This window comes from Notamacropus eugenii, chromosome 5, assembly GCF_028372415.1.
Source record: "Notamacropus eugenii isolate mMacEug1 chromosome 5, mMacEug1.pri_v2, whole genome shotgun sequence".
NCBI classification, from domain to species: Eukaryota; Metazoa; Chordata; class Mammalia; order Diprotodontia; family Macropodidae; genus Notamacropus; species Notamacropus eugenii.
In genome coordinates, this window is record NC_092876.1 from 36,901,543 (window position 1) to 36,922,269 (window position 20,727).

At 41.9% G+C, this 20,727-nt stretch overlaps 1 protein-coding gene across 5 annotated transcripts in view; it reads right to left on the minus strand.

The window, feature by feature from the left end:
* Nucleotides 1-20,727, minus strand: part of MORN1 (MORN repeat containing 1) — a 217,263-nt gene that overhangs the window by 135,852 nt on the left and 60,684 nt on the right. The window lies entirely within an intron of this gene.

The window sequence follows — 20,727 nt, forward strand, 5'->3', positions numbered from 1 at the left end:
CTTCCTCTAGGTCTTTGCCCCCTCCTCCCCCATATTGGTAAGTAACAGTCCAGTACTTGCACTGCCCATCCGTCATCTCTTGTTCATAACTGGTTCCTCTCCTTTTCTGATAATATATTGACTGGATGACATCGCTTTGGTCTCTCCTTATTTTTGGACCATGATCAGGAATTATTATTAGTAATAATAGCTAGTACTTCTAGAGTGATTTAAGGTTTACTCTGTTGCTATTCAGTCTTTTTAGTCACGTCTGCCTCATCATGACCCTTTTGGGATTTTTGTGGCAAAGATACTGGAGTGATTCACCATTTCTTTCTCCAGCTCATTTTATAGATGAGGCAATTGAGGCAAGTAGGGTGAAGTGACTTGCCCTGGTAAGTGTCTAAGACAAGACTTGAACTCAGGAAGATGAACCTTTCTGATCATAGGCTTGGTGCTCTAACTCCTGGGCCACCTACCTGCCCCCTTAAAGTTTACAAAGCACTTTAAAAATATGATTTTATTCAATCCTCACCACAACCCTGGGAGACAGGTGCTATTACTGTCATTTTGCAAGCGAGGAAACTGAGACTGAAAGAGGTAGGAAGGACTTGTCCAGAGTCACATAGCTAGTAAGTGGTTGGAGCTAGATTTGAACTTAGGTCTCCTTGACTCCAAGTCTAGCATTCTGTGCACTGTGGCACCCCCTTGTGTCCACCAAGTATCTCTCCCTCACTGACTTTTGCATTACCTGCAACTGATTTTTCCCTAGATCCAAAAGGCAAATTTATCAGCATCCATTTGTTTAGGTAAGAATGGATTCATTGTCTTTAGGAAGCATAATCACAGTTTTCTAGTTACATTGAATCCCACAAATAATTTCTAGGTAGGATTATTTATAAGTGTGGTATAGTGGAAAAAGAGAAAGAGCTGGGTTCACATCCTACCTTTGACACTTACTAGCTATCAGATGAGGGGAAAATTACTGAACTGCTCTCAGTTCCAGAGTCCTTACCTATAAAATGGTAATACTATGTCTAGTAACTACCTGATGGAGTTAAATGAGATGAGACATAAAGAGGTTTGTAAACTTTGAGGTGATGTATAATTATCACCTGTTGCCATCATCATCATCGTCATTACTGCTCCTAATAGAAGCAGAGGGCCATGATTTTGATCGTGGGTTAAAAAATTGAAAAACTACGATCTCTTAAATGCCATTGTTTTTCAACATGCAAGAACCAAAAAAAAAAAAAAAAGGAATACGAACACAGATAAACAAAAGGATTTGCTTTTCATAAATACAACTCCAAGGATAATTTTTTTTTAGAGGTTGGGGTTTATTGGTACTAGAAAGAAAGGGGAGAAAAACATTGGACCCGATCATGGAAAAGTTCGGACAGTCAGGTGAAGATGGAGGATGAACATTTCTTAAGACAATAATAGTAAAGAATACTGGAAAGAGAGAATTCACGATTCCTCATCCCCCATCATTCAAAACAAACCAGCTGCCATCAGGCAACTCCATTTCCATCCTTTCCTTCAAAGAATGAGGTTTCTCCTTTAGGTTCAGAGGATAATTTGTATGAGAAGTTCACCACTGTTGTCTTGGTTCCATCTCCACGGCCAAAGTCAAGGGCAGGAAAGCTCATAATTTTCTGGATAATTTGGACTGAATAAATTCGAGCCAAATGCCTTGCTTTCCCCTAAAAATTCTGGATGATTCAGGCAAAGATAATAAGTAGCATTTTTTCTAATTTGCCTATGCAGACCTGGCCTTCCAATGTTATGGATCCCTTGACACTTGGGGAAGCAAGCTTAGGATGACTCATTTTTTCTCTCTCAGGATAATTGACAGAGAAAATGTAAGTGGAGGAGAAAGTTTAAATTTAACAGATGTCTCTCCGCTCGGCTTACACAATAGGACATGTTTTATACAAAGGAGAAGAAGAATTAGCAAGTATCACCAACCCCAACAGTCCTTCTGCACTAGTCAAAAGACATGGGTCAGATAAAAAATGATCTAGAAACAAAATGGAAAATACAAGTGAGGCCAAGGTTGTAATTTGTCATACAGAGAACCTGGCACTTCTGCCGAAGAGGGGATAGGCAGAAGTGGCAGGTTATAGAAATAATCCATAACATTTCAAGGATTTTTTTTTCTCTTGACAGCTCAGAGATGGCAAGGTTTGGAGCAGAAAATGGGCTCAATCTGACAGAATTGTGTCTGCCTATAGGGGAGAGAATCTGTAAGTTTTTAAAGTAAGAAGGCAGCTTTGATCAACTCTGGACTCCCTATAGTCTCCATTCTCCCTATATTTTCTATATTCCCTTGAGTCTGACAAACTAATTTCTATGGGAGATGGGGGAATCTGGTTGGAGAAGTTGATTTTCCTTACATGAGAATTTGAAAGTAGTAAAAGAATGCAACGCTATTTTAAAGTTGAAAATATCCCAAAACAAGAAGACTGAAATACCAAAATAAGTTAAAGAAAAAAAATACTGATTCCAGTTTTGGCTCCTTGTCATTAGCTGCAAAAAACAAAAGCCATGGCCTTCCTTCTCTTACCCTCATATCCCACTCTGCCAATTGTGATTGTTTGAGATTTTCCCTAATAAAACTGAAGTCATTTCTCCCAATCACCTATTAGCAATTCTAATTTTATAGAAAACAGTCAGTATTGCTATAAAAAAATTTAATCTTTTAAAAAAAATTTAAACCCCAAAGTGCTCAGCTATGTACACGGATCTGATGTAAGTACCTCGGAGATGATCTACTTTTCAGAGTTTCAGTTGATGAGTCAGTTGTTATGGTAACTTCTCATTTTGGTTGAGTGTAATGGAAAAGATGTGAATAAATTTGGAGGTGAAGCTGGAGGTTGATACATCTATTCTGTGTACTTGTGCCGAGTGCTGGTCTCCCTCGATGTGTCTCTAGCCATGTAACTCAGGTGGCTAAGGCCCGGGTTAAGGATGCCAAATTCTTGCCTGTTTTTTTTTTTAACTTCCATTGGAACCCCTATCCCTCCACCTCTTAGAATCCTTAGCTTCCTACAACTGTCACTTTCCACAAAGGCCTTTCCTGACCCTTCCATGGTGAGGAATCCTTCCAGGGATGTACAGGCAGATGTTTAACAACTGGCTTCAAGAAAGAAAAGAAGAAACAAAGAAAGGAAGGAAGTACAGGCAGATGTTTAACAGCTGGTTCAAAGAAAGGAAGGAGAGAAGGAAGAAAGAAAGGAAAAGAAGAAAAAAGAAAGGAGAAAAGAAAAAGAAAGGAACAGTGAAAAAGAAAGAAAGTAGAAAGGAAGGATGGAAGGAAGGAAGGAAGGAAGGAAGGCACACAGGATAAATATTTAAGTTTAATCTGCGTGATTAACATTGTTCTCATCACTTTAAGTCTACACAATCACCAAAACAATAAATTAAGCCCTGAATGTGTAGCCTTTGCTGTTTATTAAGGTGCAAATGCTGACACTGAAAATTTAACAATCATAGAGCCAAGCCAGTACAGGTGTTCCAGCCCATCCCTGGCTCTCTTTCTCTCCTGAAAGTATTTTTTATTTAGTCATTTGTGTGCATGGCGCATCTCCCCAGTAGAACGTCATTAAAGACAAAAGCAGATTTGGGGGCAAGAAACCAGGAAGATGAGACAGGGACAAAACAAATGTGGTTTCATTGGATGTTTCCTCACAGAAGAAATGGATCGAAATGGGGCTACTCAACCATCATTTGGTTTCTATCTTCTCCATCAAAGAGATTGATTTTTAGACTGGGAAAAGTGGATTCCTTCAGAGCTCACCTCCAGCCATGCCGCATCTAGGTGAGACCTTTCCTGATCCCCATCCCCACTTCCTTGTGTCTCCCTCCGAAAATAAGCTTGGGTTTACTTTGTCTTTATTCATTTAAGAAAATGTTGCCTCCTCTCATAAAAGTGAGATCTTTAGGGTCCGGGACAATTCAGCCAGAGCCTAGCACAGTGTTTGTCACATGGTAGGTGTTCATCCTATGTCATTGGTCCTCTGAAAAGGAAGGACAGAGTCAGCTAGGTGACACAGTGGGCAGATCACTGGCCTTGGAGTCAAGAATACCTGAGTTCAAAGTTGACCTCAGACACTTGCTAGCTATGTGACACTGGGTAAGTCACTTAACCTCAACCGATCCTCACCCCTCCCAAAAAAGAAAGAAAATGAAAGACAAGCAACAACCAACTGAATGAGGATGGAGGATGTTTTATGGTTTGTCTGTGCCTTGCCCAGAGAAGTAGATAGAATAAACATTCAATTAGTTGAATTGACCTTAATTGAATTAGGATTAGTTTATTTCACTGTTATACATCCAGAGATTGCACAACTCATGTAGCTTGCTGTCCCCAAATGGGGAATGGTGCTCACTGCTTGGGAGGTTGGTGGGGTCAGCAAAAAAATCTATCCCCAAGGACCACAAGCAACCCAAGAGATGTCAATTGGCCAACTATAGGTGGAATGTGCTGCCTTGGAAGGTGGAGGGTCTTCCAACAAACTGACCCTGTGTGGGGAAGGCTGGAAGGGGTTGGCTGTTCAGTGAGTGGTGGGTCAAGGAGGGTCCTGAGGGTTCTTTCAGCTCTGAGATTCTGTGATTCCTAATGAGGGCAGACAGGTATCATGAACTCAAGGGAAAGCAAAACATTATCATGATTCCTTCACAGAGGAAATAAAATGGCATTTCTGCTGAGTTTTTTGGGACTATTTCAACTGGGAATGTTACATCTCAAACTCTAATTTGTCATTGACTCCCAATTAAAAATCTGAGATGTATTCCTATGGGAGGAAAAAAAAAGTTTGGATACAAGCAGTATGAAATCATTGTGAATGGAAGGGTAGGCTACTTGATGAACAATTAACTCACATTTGTTCAGAACTTTAAGTCTACAAAGCATATTCACACCCATGGTCTCACTGGATGCCCACAAATGTCCTGTGAGGGAGGCATTTAACATTGAGGGGGAAGGACTCGCTCGCAAGGTGACTGTGTTTCAGAGACTCAGTCATAGTCTATCTTGGCAAAGTCAGGACTGGAACCCAACCTGTCAATTCAAAGCATCAATTAAGCACCTAGAATGGGTCAGGTATGGTGCCAGGTTCTGAGGGGAGGGCGCAAAACCAAAAAGCCCAAATCTTCTAACTCCCAGTCCAGAATATCACATTGTATCTTAGCTTTCCTTGATGTCTCAAAGACTCTGCCCCACTCCCTTCTGGGCTGTCTCTCTTATCATCATCTCCCAATGCACCATATATTTTTAGGCAGCTAGATAGTATAATGGATAGAGGACTGGGCCTAGTGTCAAAAAGGGACCTGAGTTCAAATCCAGCCTCATATATTTACTAGTTATGTGACTATGGGCAAGTCACAACTTCTGTCAGCCTTAGTTTCCTCAACTGTAAAATGGGGATAATAATAACATCTGCCTCTCAAGACTCTTCTGTCGAATGAGATAATATTTATAAATCATTTACCACAGCGCCTGGCACATAGTAGATGCTATAAAAATGTTAGCTATTATTATTATTAATTATTATTTGGAATAGACTTAGGTGAAAGGATCTTGAGCCCTAGGCAATCCCTGGATGACCCTTTTAAATTTAAATTGGTAGTAACAGAATGGCCAGTTCCATGGCCCACCTAGCTCTGAAAATTTCCTGCTTTGAGGCATGCATGACTGGCTTCCTCTGCTGGCCTTTTTATTAGCATTTTTATGAGGATTTAGATTAGCATTAGGGCACAGGCTCCTCTCATCTGAGTCTGCTTCAAGGGAATATAAATAATCAACAAGGAAAGAAGACTTTCGGCCACAGAAGTCAAGTGGCTGCAGGTATACAAATCTGCCACACTGTGTCTCCCAGACCTTCCACATACATGCCTTTATCCATTCTGAAAGAGGAACAGTTTGCAAGTGATGCTGTTAGATAATACCTGATAGAGGTTAATAAACAGGGTGTTGATGCATGCACCTTCTTTCCTTCAGAAGTATTTGGACAAGTCTTTGGGATGATCCTTTCACAGTTTGGAGACAGCTCTGAGTTCTATTCTAGCCATGTTGTGGTGGGAATGTCATGTTTCACATGGAACACCCATCTTGAAAAAAACAGACCAGAGCAAGGTGACTGGAACTGTGAAAGACCTGGAAGCTGCATCATGCAAGGAGGACCTGGTCAATGGAGCCAGGGAAGTTATGTCTGAAGAGGAAACCATTATGGGAAGCCACAGGGGTGGTTGTCAGTTATCCAGAGAGCTAGCATGAAGAAAGAGGGCTGTGCCATTAGATGGCTTCATTGGGACCAGTAGAGACCACAATTCTAAGGAGGCAGATTACAACAAAAGAAAGAACTTTTCAAGAACTATTATTATTTTCAATGAGCTCTTGAGTGTTAAGGGAATTTAAAGAACTTTCCTGCCCTTTAATAGGCCCAAGTGACCTGCTTTTGAGCTTTGGTCCAGCCCACAGCTTGAGTCACATGGATCTGATGGTAGGAGGAGCTTGTTGAATGGGTAGAGCAGGAAGGGTGCAGCAGGCAGAGGGAGTGAGGTGAAGCTAAGAGACAGCAGGCAAAGCAGAGCAGCTAGTGTGAGTGAGAGAGGGAGTAATTTTGCCTAAGGGAGCTTGTTTGTGGGGAAGCCAATGAGACTTGGGGATGGTCTTGATCCCTTTATTGGTAATGTGTACAAACTTCATTGCTACCATGGGAGAACAGGCTTTCTGTTATCTGAATAAATATTTTGGTTTCATCTTTGAGGAAGAAAGTTTATATTTTGCAAATTTACCCTGGAAATATGCATGCATATCCATGATGGCTGTTGTGGGGAGCCAAGATGGCAGAGTAGAAGCAGAGACCAGCCTGAGATCTCCCTGCAAACCCCTCAAAATACCTGTAAAAATTACTCTAAACAAATTCTAGAGTAGCAGAAGCCACAAAATGACAAAGTGAAACAGATTTCCAGCCCAAGACAATCTGGAAGGCTGACAAGAAAGGTCTATTGTATCGGGCTCAAAGTGGAGCACAGACCAGCATGGGTCACACTCACACAGATGGGAATGGAACAGCCCTCAGGGCACTGAATCATGGGCAGCTGCTGCAGTTTCCAGATTTCTCAACCCATAAACACCATAGACAACTTCAAAGGTCAGTGGGAAAGCTCCCCTGGGTGAGAGAGGAATGTGGTCCAGCCCCAGTCCTAGCCCCAGCCCCACAGTGGTGACAGCCACTGCTGCAGTGGTTGCTGTTTTTGGAATGCTTGGCCTACAGACAGTAGGGGAATCCAGTAGCTGATCTGGGTCTCAGTCTGGGAGGTGGAGGAGCGCTAGCCTGGCAGAGCTAGTGGCAGCTGTGGAGAAGGAATCCTCACAATTCCAGAGCATAAGAGAGTGCTTATGGTTGCTCACAGACCAGAGTGCAGACCAGGAGAGGAGTAAACACCTCTCCTTTGATCATACCACTTTGGAGGAACTGAGAATTTATAGATCCCTAGAGATTTCTGAAAACAGCTGCACAAAACACCCTCCACTTAATAAAGAGCTCAAAAGACAAGTAATTGACTGAGAAAATGACCAAAAAGGGGAAAAAATAAGACTACAAGAGGTTACTTTCTTGGTGAAAAGATATTGTCTTACAATGAGGAAGATCAAAGCATACAACCAGAAGACAACAATGTCAAGGCTCCTACATTCAAAGTTTCCAAAAAAATATGTAATGGTCTCAGGTCATGGAAGAGCTCTAAAAGGATTTTGAAAATCAATCAAGAAAAGTAGAGGAAAAATTGGAAAGAGAAATGAAAGCAATGCAAAAAAATCATGAAAAATGAGTCAACAGCTTGCTAAAGGATACCCCAAAAAATGCTGAAGAAAATAACAACCTTTAAAAATAGAGTAACCCAAATGGCAAAAGAGGTCCAAAAAGCCAATGAAGAGGAGAATACCTTAAAAAGCAGATTTGGCCAAATGAAAAAGGAGGTCCAAAAGCTCACTGAAGAAAATAATGCCTTAAAAATTAGAATGGAGTAAACGGAAGCTAACGATTTTATGAGAAATCAACAAATTATAAAACAAAACCAAAAAATGAAGAAATAGAAGACAATGTGAAATATATCATTGAAAAAACAACTGTCCTGGAAAATAGATCCAGAAGAGATAATTTCAAAATTTTTGCTCTGCCTGAAAACCATGACCACAAAAAGAGCCTACACATCATCTTTCAAGAAATTACCAAGGAAAAACTGCCCTGATATTCTAGAATCAGAGAGAAAATAGAAATGGAAAGAATCCACCAATCACCTCCTGAGAGAAATCCCAAAAGGAAACCTCCTAGGAATATTGTAGTTAAATTCCAGAGTTCCAAGGTCAAGGAGAAAATATTACAAGTGGCCAGAAAGAAACAATTCGAGTATTGTGGAAACACAATCAGGATAACACAGGATTTATCAGCTTCTACACCAAGGGATTGGAGGGCTTGGAATATCACATTCCAGAGGTCAAAGGAAATAGGATTAAAACCAAGAATCACCTATCCGGCAAAAGTGAGTATGATACTTCAGGGGAAAAATGGAATTTCAATGAAATAGAGGACTTCCAAACATTCTTGTTGAAAAGACCAGAGTTGAATAGAAAATCTGACTTTTAAATATAAGAATCAAGAGAAACATGAAAAAGTAAACAGGAAAGAGAAGCCATAAGAGACTCATTAAAGTTGAACTGTTTACATTCCTATATGGAAAGATGATATTTGTAACTCATGAGATCTTTCTCAGTATTAGCGTAGTTAGAGAGAACATACACATACATATTCACACATACACATATACATACACGCACAATACAATACATGCATGTATGTGTATATATGCATACACATGTGCATATATACACACATGTATGCATGTGCATGCAAGTGTATATTACACAGTATGGGTATGTATGTGTATATATGCATACATACATGTACATGCACGTGTGCATAAAACATGCACACATATGGATATGTGCATGTATGTGTATGCACACATACACACACAGAGGGCACAGGGTAAGCAGAATATGAAGGGAGGACACCTTAGTGTTGAGAGGAATGTACTGGGAGAAAGAAAGGGAGAGGTAGAATGCAGTAAATCATCTCACATAAAAGAGGCAAGAAAGAGCTTTTACAATGAAGGGGAAGAAGCAGGAGGTGAGAAGGAATAAGTGAGCCTTACTCTCATTGGATTTGGCTTAAGGAGGGAATAGCACACACTTATTTAGTTATGGAAATCTATCTTACCCTACTGGAAGACAGGGGGAAGGGGATAGTAGAGGGAGGATAATAGAAAGGACAGTAGATTAGGAGAAGGGGTAATCAGAAGCAAACGCTATTGTGGGGGGACAGGTCAAGGGAGAAAATGGAATAAATGGAGGGCAGGACAGGATAGAGAGAAATGTGGTTAGTCTTTCACAATATGACTGTTATGGAAGTGTTTTGCATGGCTACACATGTATGACCTATATCGAACTGCTTGTTTTCTCAATGAGAGTGGGTGGGGAGGGAGGAAAGGTGAGAATGTGGAACTCAAGGCTTTAAAAATGAATGTTAAGAATTGTTTTTGCATGCAACTGGGAAATAAGTCACATGAGCGATGGGGTATAGGAATCTATCGCAAATTACCTTACAGGAAAGTAGAGGGGAAGGAGGTGGGGGCAGTGATGGAAGGAAGGGCAGATTGGGAAAAGGGGTGGTTGAGGTGCACACTATCCTGCAGTGGGAGAGGGGAGAGATGGGGAGAAAATTTGGAATTAAATTTTGTGGAAGTGAATGTTGAAAATGAAAAATAAATTATAATTTTTTTTAAAAAGACCCAAGTTCCAATCCTCCTTCTGACTCCACTAGCTCAGCAAGGCACTTCCTCTCTCTGGACCTCATCTATAAGATGGGGGTAATTTCTTTAGTTCCTTTGTCATGGAGAGTTATTATGAGGCTCAAATAAGATAATGGAAGTAAGGCACTTTGTCAGCTTTAAGGCCATTATTACTCTTATAGTGGACATCCCCATCATTAAAGATGGTGTAGACAATATCTCTGCTGGGTAACATCATTTATAGAGGACCTGATCTGGAGTCAGGAAGACCTGATTTCAAATTTGGTTTCAGATACGCCCTAGCTGAGTGACCCTGATCAACTCACTTAACCCTATTGGCTTCAATTTCCTCATCTGTAAAATGAGCTGGAGAAAGAAATAGCAAATAGCATCTTTGCTGAGAAAACCCCAAATGGGGTAACAAAGATTAGGACACGACTGAAATGACTGAACAACAAAATACAAAAGCTCTAATGATAATAGGTACCAGAGTTAAATAATGGCCAAAACTGGTAATTGAGGTAACAAGGAACAAGGACTGTGTTTAATGTTTACCGATTGATTGATTGACAGAGGCTGGAGGACCACTAAAAAGGGAGGCTTTGGGGAAGATTCAGCATAGCATATCAGATGGGAGGCCCCTTCTGACAATCAATAGTTCTCAGAAAATAGCTGCAAATAATTTGCATACTAAGAAGATGCTTTTACGAAAAGCAAATTTAATTGAACCAAAACTCATCGACCTAGCAAAAACAAGATCTAGTTTCTCTGACTGGCTTCCCGAAAGAAATGTCTTTCTGATGCTGGAAAAATTGTTGCATGGTAACAATTATAATGCTATTAGGTGCTTTTATTTTGAACTATTAATCAATGCCCGTGTGGTACTCTGGGCAAACCTACAGTCCTGGGGTGAGGTTGCTGGAAGATGAGGACCAGGATGCCCCTGGATAAAGGCTTGGAGGGAAGCATGTAACATGCGAGTGGAAGGGTTGGAATTGTTTAGCTACTCCACAAAAAAAAGGAAAGGAAAGAAAGAGCAAACAGAGCCAACTCTGCAAAGGTTCAGTCTGTTTTCAACTAATGAGGGCAATAAGTCTCTGTTGGCTCCAGGATGAAGGTGCTTTATGTTCCCATCCCTGGTTTCAATTGAAAACTTGCTGCTCAGCCCTATAAACTGCATAAAATCCAAGACATGGTATACAGTGAAAATTCTATGCAGAAATATGAGAAATATTCTGCTGATGCAGCAAAAGAAAAAAAGGCTTCTATAAATTTAGGTTAAAATAGACCACCTGGACAATGAAGAGCATTGTATGGGGGGAGGGGAAGAGGGAACATCAATTTCATCCAACTGCGTTCTTTTTTAAGCTGTACTTTTACCCCAAATCAACCAAAACGATAAGTATGCGCATAATATATATGTATGCACATATACATATACACACATATACATAGGTGTGTGTTTGTGGAGTTTAAATTGCATTAATTCTACACTAAACCTATAGACCCTGATGAGGAAATTATTTTAAACAGGTTTTCCATTGGTAAGGGAGTAGTCCTTGCTTGAAGTCCAGGACCTAATCATAGAAAAGGGGTTTGCCTACCAGAAGGTGTTAAAACAACTATAAAAGATGCAGCCAGGCCAAGTGATTTCTTTATGAGGTGCAAATTAGTTCCTTGAATGAATCAGAAAAGAAACAACAGAGGGAGGATGAAGAATGACATGTCAGGCCCCAGGTAACCATTAAAAGTCAGTCCAATGGGTCCAGGAGAGAGGCTCCAAAAGGAATTGGGTGAGCAAAAGCAGCAGGGAGCAGGAGGAGCAATAGGAAGGAAGCCACATGGAGTAGAGAGGGTGGAAGTTTGGGAAGAGGTGTAATGTACAACCCTCTGTGACCCCATCTGGAGTGCTTTGCCATTTCCTTCTCCAGCTCATTTTACAGATGAGGAAACTGAGGTAAAGAGGGTGAGGTAACTTGCCCAGGGTCACACAGCCAGTATGCGTCTGAGGCTAGATTGGAACTCATAAAGATGAGTCTTCCTGACTCTAGGACCACTACTGTATTCACTATATATACCACTAGCCGCCCTCTAGGCAGAGGAGGCTACTATAAAGAAAGGGACCAGTATCCTGGGAGCAGGGCTCTTTGGGTAAATGGGCATGAGGTGTGTCTGGCAGAAGCTGGGTTGCTGCCCCCATCCCTTATCACTACCCTACAGTACAGAACTCTCAGCAAAAAGCTCCCCGCAGAAGATCCCTTCATAGAGAAGCTCAGCCAGTCCTTCATTTCCCATCAGCCTCCCTCTGTGGATCCCACTCCACTGTCATCAGGTCCCCAGAAGGGTACCCTCCGCTCTTCCTTTCTATGTAATGTCTTCCTCATTAGACTGTAGGTTTCTGGAGGAAAAAAGATTGTCTTTTTTCCCCCCTTTTCTATATCCCCAACACAGCACGGTGCCTCGCATAGAGGAGGCATTTAATAAATGTTATGTTGTACTGTACAGATCCCAAGACAAGACTCTCCTGCTCCTTCCCTTGAGGTCTTTCTTTTCATGAACCCTTGAAGTCTTTTTCCTCTGGCCATGGGAGTGAGGAGAGAACAGAACCCCCCCCCCCCCGCCCCTTTCTATCTTATTGAATAACATGAGAACTTCTAATTTTGTGATTTTTAGAAGTAGTTAAAATTATGAAAATGAGCATCTGCCAACTTGCTATGAATCTTATTTGGACAAGCTCTTATCATGTCACTTTTTTTAAAACAGAGGAGTCCAGATGTGGAGAGTCAGTGTTTCATGATGGTTAGAAAGCTGGCATCTGAGCTAGGAAGACCTAGGTTCAAGGTCCAATACCAATACTAGCTGTATGACCTTGACCAGATCACCTTACAACCTGAGCTCAACGATACTAAAAGACTCCAAGTTGTAGAGAAGGGGCCAACCTGTACTGGTCGACAGTATCCTTACCCGGGAGTCTCTAATATCAATGAAATTAGAGAAACAGCCTGTGTCCCTATCTTTTTTACTTACTTTAAATCAAACCTGTGATTTCATTAGTGCAGGGAAAGTTCAATGAGGAAAGTCCCTGTACTCGAGGAGATCAGCAGCCATCCTGCCATTTGGAGAGTGGGTCAGGGTCCTGAGCAGTAAAGTGATTTGTCCAGGGCTAATACCTATCAGAACTGGGCCTTGAATCCCCATCTTCCGGAATCCAAAGCTAGCCCTCTAGCCATTTTCTAACTCTGCTTCCTTTGTGAAAGCTTTTGAAATCCAATGTACAACTGTGAACCCTTTCTACAGATAAGGAAATATAATCTTATAGTATCCTTGCCTTTGTGCCTCAAGCACATTTTTCCCCCTGGACAGAAGATTCCATGTTATTTCCCAAGAGAATCACAGAGTCTGAGGGTTGGGAGGGACCTCAATGGCTATCTAGTCCAACTCATCTATGAAAGGAATCTCCATTATAATTCCAGCCTCTGCTTGAAGACCTCCAAAGAGGGGGAACCCATTATAGCCAGAAGTAGCCTATTTCATTTGGAAAGAGTTCTACATTTGTCCCTTCCACATCATGGGGTTTAGGGATGTGGCACCCCTGAGATCTGGGAAATTTGGGTAAATGTTTTGGCCCTTCCTTCATACCAGAGAAGAAGTCTGATTTTTTTTTCTTTTTCTTTATGGGGTATTTATAGCACCTTATTGTGAAATTTGGGTTGATATTACACATATATTTTATGCAATTTTCAAACTTCTTGTGTCATCTGCAGCTTCCACAAAGTTCCCCCCAAATTTCCATTTAATTTCTTATGCTGACCTGTGATCTAGAAATGGGGAAAGTCACAGTGTGGAGGGGAGAACGCTATTTGCTGAAATCAAGCAGATTCACCCTTTTGCCACTCCCCTCTCCATCACTTCTAGAGCTTCCTTCTAACGCCAAGCACAATGAATTTAATCCCTCTTTTATGTGATGGTTTTTCAAACAGCAAAGAAGGTGATTGCAACTCCCTTGAGTCTTCACTCATGCAGGCTGAATTCTCCAGTTCCTTCAACTGAACCTCATATGAGAGTAGCTCAAGGTCCTCTAGAATTCTGTCACCCTCCTCTGAACACTCCCCAGTCTTTCACAAACCATGGCATCCAGAGTACTCCAGATAAAGGCACGGGACAGACGAGGCTGTGATGAGAGGTGATGCTCAAGGTCAGATCCCCTCCTTCTTTCTGGCCCCAGGAAGGTGGAAGACCTTCAGGGCCATGACAGAGAGGGGGGATGCAGGCCCTAAGCAGCCACACATAAGTTCCTGGCCAGGGCATCTTCCTATTAGCCCTGGAAACTCAAGTCACAGGAGCACAGAAATGACAATAGGCAGTGATGACAGATGAAATGCCCACACTAAGTTCAGGTTTTCAAAGATGTTTAAAATATTTAATCTTCACTACTGCCTTGAAGGAAGGCACTCCAGGTTAATGATACCCATTTTACAAACAAGGAGTCAGAGGGGCAGAGAGGGGGAGGTGATTGGTCCAGGGGTCACTCAGCAACCAAAGATGAGAGTAGGACTTCAACCCAGACTGTAGCCCACTCCTAGGACTTCTGAAAGTTTACCTGGTTCAACCCCTTCCTTTGACAGAGCGCACTGTCCTCATACTCCACCCAAGATCTGCCGCAGTGCCTCACTGTGGCTACCTTGGAGAAGAATGAGCTGTCGAATCCTACCAAACTCAAAAGAACGAGCCTGGGGATGGCCTACATCTATCATCTAAAGACCAGCTCGGCTAATCTTGAGAGGTTCATCACCAGATCAGCTGTCGATATGATGGTGAATTTCTTAGTCATAGCAACTCTTGGAGACTGTCCCCTATCTTGGAAAGTGGACATATTTTGTATCAGTGAAGGAAAAGCCACTAATCTTTGAAAAGTTGAAATGCATTTCCTATCACTTTATATTATAAGAGTAAAACCACTTCAAAAATTCTGTGCTGGAGAATGACTGGTGCAAATCACCCTAAAAACAGCGCTTCCAGTGAAGCCATCCGTCTGCAGCAATTTCGGTTTGAAAAGCTTCCTTCACCCCCATCCCCAGCCATGGAGAGACCTTCATCTTTCCTCCTCCAGCTGGAGTACCTGATCATTCCCAACACTCACTGGGCAAGACACACATACACACACACGCGCACACACGCACACACACACACACACACACACACATGCAAGAGCAAAAGTCAGGTGCTACTAGCAAGTGGCAAGGAGAAAGTGGAGAAAATAAATGTGAAAAAAATTCCCTTTTCCTTTCTTCAGAAAATAATGTGTCACCCACAGAAGACATCCATAGGATGCTCCCTATTTTCAACAGACCTCTGTCCATCCCTAAATCAAGCTTGGGTCTGCTTGATAAAGTTTCATTTAAGGTGAATACCCCCTTAATCAAGATGGGAGATATAAAGACCGACAATATTACACCGGAAAGGAAAATCCCAAGCTGGGCATTAGCAGCTTTCATGATATTTCAGAGCTGTCTATAAATCTGATTCCAGCGCCTGCAAAGCATGAACTAAAACAATACCAAATCTATGTTCCCTGGGCTTTGGACCTCTGACAGAGCAGAGATTTCAGATGATTTAGGCAAAAGGGGTCCGCTGTAACTTCTGCAGATGGAATTTGGAACCGACTTCAAAGAACTGTGAAGTCAAGAGCAAAACATGCACTGAAACATGAAATTCAATATTAATTTGGCCTGCGGGGTGCCAAGAGAAAAGAGACATATTTATTTAACATCCTTACTCTTGTCATGATTCAAAATTGGTTCAGGTGCTTAGTAATGGTTCCTCTTCACTCTGTTTACTGTGATTAATAAGAGAAATCACATCCAGTCAACAACACGAAATCTCATAAAAGCTGACTGGTGTGACTAAACCCAAATTAAACAAACCAGGGCTTTTCAGGAAATCCCCCTTGTCACCCAGTCCACAGAAACCTTTTCCTCATTGGGGGGAGTTGCCTTTTGTTTTGATACGTTGATATATGGGCTAACCCCAGCCTTTATCAACATGCTTGCGCCTTTCCTCGAATTAAGATGCAAACCATGTATTTACAAAGTATCAAGTTCTATGGGAGGATTTAATATTACTGTTCACAATAAACTACAGCGATTAAACTTTGATTCAACTCCCAAGCTTGGGCATTAGGCTCCCATGAATAATTCCAGGGAGAATGGAGCTTGCCAGTCTTTGGAGAGGGAAAGTCAGTGAGGCCATCAGAACCCTTGGAGTCTGTCCTGAGGGCAAAGCAGCACATAGGCTTTGTTCCCGAATATATGGGAAGCATAAACAGGAGAGATTTGTGACTTGGGACCCAGATCTGGAATGTCCTGGAACACGTGTGCTCTAGTCTCCTGAAAATCAACTCAGCCGCAAAGAAGCCCCTAATATGCTTGGTTCCTGTAGGGGGTGGATGGAATCAGGCACAGAATGGTGGTTGCCCTTATGGTTGGGCTGGTAGGAGAACGCTCACATCCATAAGACCCGGGGAGTGAAATACACAAGTGGGCAGATGTGCAGTGCTCTGTCCTATGACATGGGTAGGCAGTCAGAGGACCAGGGTCTGCATCCGGGCACCTGCTACATCACATTGGGGTTCAATAACACCCCCTCTGCTTGGCTTCCCCAGCCCTTCAGAGCTTGGTCCCTGCTCCCTTACTGGTTCTCTCACACTACTCCCTTCTGCAGGCTCTGTGATTCAGGGGCCCTGTCCTTCCCACTATTCCTTACACAGACACTCATCTCCACAGCTGGAATGCCCTTCCTGCCTGGCATCCATGGCTTCCTTCCAGACTCAGTTTGAATCCCACCTTCTGCAGGAGACCTTTCTGGCTCCCTCTGTCTTTGAGATGCCCTGCCACTTCCATTGTATAGACCATACGTGCCTGATTTTGTGAGTGGTATCTCCCCCAATTGGAATGTGAGCTCCTGGGGAGTGGGCACTAATTTGTATGCCCAGCATTTAGCCTAGCACACAGTAAACATTTAATAAATGCATGCTGAATGACAATAAGAAAAAGCAGAGGGTGCAGAGAGGCTCTGATGAAAAGACACTTTACCATCAAGGCCACGCATACCTAGACTAGAGATCAGATCTGTGTGCCAACTTGGCAGGAGCAGGGAGGCCAAGGAATGGCTTATGTGCCATGGCTAACATGAAGGGAAGGAATTGGAAGTGAGGCAGGAAAGGTAGCTTAGCTAGCCTGTCGAAGGCCTTCAGAACCAGGTAGAGGACTTTATGTCTTTTCCCATGTCATCACATCACAATGAAAAGATCACTGAATTTAGCATCAGAAGAACTGGGTTTGAATGTCAGCTTTGTTTCTTACAAGTTGTGTGAATGAGCTGGGCAATTCCCTCAATGTCCTGCACCTCACCAACTGGCTTTGTCCTTTCTAAAATGAAGGTGCTACGCTATGATCTCCAAGGTCTCTCCTTGCTCTAAGCCTATGATCCCATGAGCATCCGAGGTCCCTAACTTCATAATCTAAGCATACTAGTATTTACTAAACGATGGTGGGTTAGGACTAAGCATGAGTTTATAGAAGGGCTGGACTCAGACCCACCTTTCACAGCCAGGAACAAGGACAGGCCAGCCCAGAGGCAATGGCTGAGCTGCACCAGCAGCAAGGGTCCCTCAGTCCTTTTTCTATGTCATTATTCTGCCTCGGATGGAGCACCAAGGAAGGCAGGGGGAGCACTCAGGGAGCACGCTTCTAGAAGGGGAGCCTGTGTAGCTGCCTCTCATTTCTTATCACCTTCTTCTTTGTCACTAGTATTTCTTCAGAACCCATGTGCAAAGCATTTGATGTGTACTGCCTCATCTGATGCTTTGGGAGGCAGATACTTCATACCTTCTCATCACCCCGTTTATAGATGAGAAGACCAAGGCTCAGAGGGGAAAGTGACTTGCCAGTGGTCAGATAACTAGGGCCAGAAGCAGGGTTTGAACCCAGGTTTTCTCATCTCACAAATTCACATTACTCTTATTTATTTAACCCCCTGCAGTCCAGCTTCTGTCCTGTCACTGAACTACACCTGACATCTCTGAGAGCAACAAATTACAACCTTCAACTGCCAAACTGCAGGAGCCGCTCCGGCCCAACCTTGCTGATTCTTCCTGGAGTGACTGACTTCTGTTTGCCTCCCGCTGACACTGGCCCCTCCTGTGGCTTCTCCTGGCCTGCCTCTCATTTACCTCCTCCCTTTTTGCTGCCCTTTGGCGTGGCCACCCCCCAAGGCTGTGCCTCAGCCTTCAAATTCTCTCCTCTGGAAGTCACATACACATGCAGTGTTGGCCATCCTTAGAGGCAGATGACTGGGGTTAAAAGTCACTTCTCTGACACGCGCTGCCCGATGACCCTGGACAAGGCACTTGACCCTTCAGTGCCCCAGACAATTCCAGATACAAATCAGGGGTCAGGGCACTGGCGGGAGGGCCTTCTCCACTCCAAATTGCCTTTTATCAATGAAATAACAGTCCCAGCCTCTCTCCCCACTCCCTATCGTGTCTCCCCCAACGTACCAGGCATTGAAGTCACCAAGACAAAAAACAAAACAATTGCTTTTCTTAAGGTACTTACATACCACTAGGGAGGAGGGGCAACATGTATGTGGATAAAGAAATATAAAGCATATTCAAAGTGAACAGAAGTAATTTCCAGGAGAAGTGGAGGGAATCAACTCAGCCACTGCGAAGACTGGAGTAGGCTTTGTGAAAGTGAACCTGAGCTGACGCTTATACAGAGCTGGGGATTCTTTGAGGTAATGGTAAGGACAGAGGGTGTTCTAGGCATGGACACAGCCTGTGCAAAGGCATGGAGATGGGATACTATACAAGGAAAACAAAAAGCAGTAATTTGACCAGAACAGAGACTGAGTAAAAGACAATGATGTTAAATAAATCTGGAAAAATAGATGCTGAGTGAAATGAGCAGAACCAGGAGAACATTATACATAATAACAGCCACAGTGTGTGAGAATTGTTTCTGGTAGACTAAGCCCTTCAAAGCAATGCAAGGACCTAAAACATTCCCAAAGGACTCGAGGCAAAATGGCATCCACATCCAGAGAAAGAGCTATGGAATCAGAATGCAGAATGAAGCAGACTATTTTCTCCTTTGTTATGTTTTGTTTTTCTTATGGTTTCTTCCATTCATTTTAATTCTTCTGTGCAACATGATGAACGAGAAAATATGTTTAATAAGGATGTAAGTGTAGAACGCATATAAACAAGATTGCATGCCATCTTGGGGAAAGAGTGGAGAGGGAGGGAGAGAAAACTTAAAGCTTATGGAAGTGAAGGTTGAAAACTGAAAACAAATAAATTAAATTAAAAAAATAAATCTGAAAAAATAGGTTGAAGCTAATTTGTTGTTGATTGTTGTTTGGTAGTTTTCAGTTATGTCTGACTAAGATACTGGAGTAGTTTTCCTTTCCTTCTCTAGCTCATTTTACTCATGAGGAAACTGAGACAAAAAGGGTGAAGGGACTGGCCCAGGGTCACACAGCTAGTAAGGTTGGATTTGAACTCAGACACCAGGCCCGGCACTCTATCCACTGTGCCACCTTGCTACCCTACAGAGCTAGATTGTGAGGGAATTTAAATGATGAATAATAATATTTAAAGATAATTTATGTTCATTTTATCTAAAGTAGTCTTAAAATTGAGAAAACAAACGTTACCACACTCCTTTTATGAGGTAATTATAGTTTTAATACTTAAACGAGAGAAGAATAAAGAAAGCAAACTACAGACAAATATCATTAATGAATATCAGCCCCAAAATTTTAAATTAAATCCTAGCAAAAAGACTATGGCCAGGTATCCAAAAATATATTCCTTACGAACAGATTGGATTTATACTAAGGATACAAGGTACAACCATAGAAAAACAATTAGCATAATTCTATGAAAATAAAACACCTCAGCTACATGATTATGGTAATAGTTGCAGAAAAGATTGTTGACCGATTACAATGATTTAGACTGAAAACCTTACAAAAGAAGGGTTATTTTTAAGAAGATAAAAGTGTGTGTGTGTGTGTGTGTGTGTGTGTGTATCCAAAAGCAGGCATTAGGCATTATTTGCAAAGGGGATGTGCTAGAAGCTTTCCAGGAAATATAGGGGTAAAGCAAGGATGTTCCCTTTCTCCACTCATTGACAATAGCAATAGAGGAAGAGGAAGAAATAAAACCATAAAAATAGGTAAAGAGGAGAAAAAAAAAGTATCTCTATTGATGACAGGATGATTTACTTGGAGAACACAGAATCATTAGGCAAACTTAACACAGACAAGAACTTTGATAAAGTAGCAAGAAGAGCAATAAATCCCACAAAAATCAATAGTATTTTTATAACTACAGAAAAATCCAAGAAGAATAAATAGAAATAATACAAAATACATAAAATATCTCAGAGTCAGTCTATCCTAACAAACATTCTTCAAAAAAATAAAGAATGACTAGAATAAATGAAGGGAAATTCAGTGCTATGGGCCACACCAATATAATAAAAAATGAATATACTACCTAAGTTAATATACAGATTTAGAGCTATAGGGATAATATTACCAAAGGCATACTTTATGGAGTTAGACAAAATAAAAGGAAAATTCACTTGGATGAACAAAAGATCTAGATTCTCAAGGAAAATAATGAGAGAAGAAAAGAAATAAAGGGGGAATCACTTTTAGACTTCAAATAAAGATGAGAATAGTCAGTGTTAAGATGCATTGTGTAGAGACAGACACACTACTATACTGTAGGTGGGACTGTGAACTGGTCTAATCTAGAAAATGATGTACAATTACACTAAGAAAGTGCCTAAATTGTGCCCTCCCCTGGCTCAGAAATCA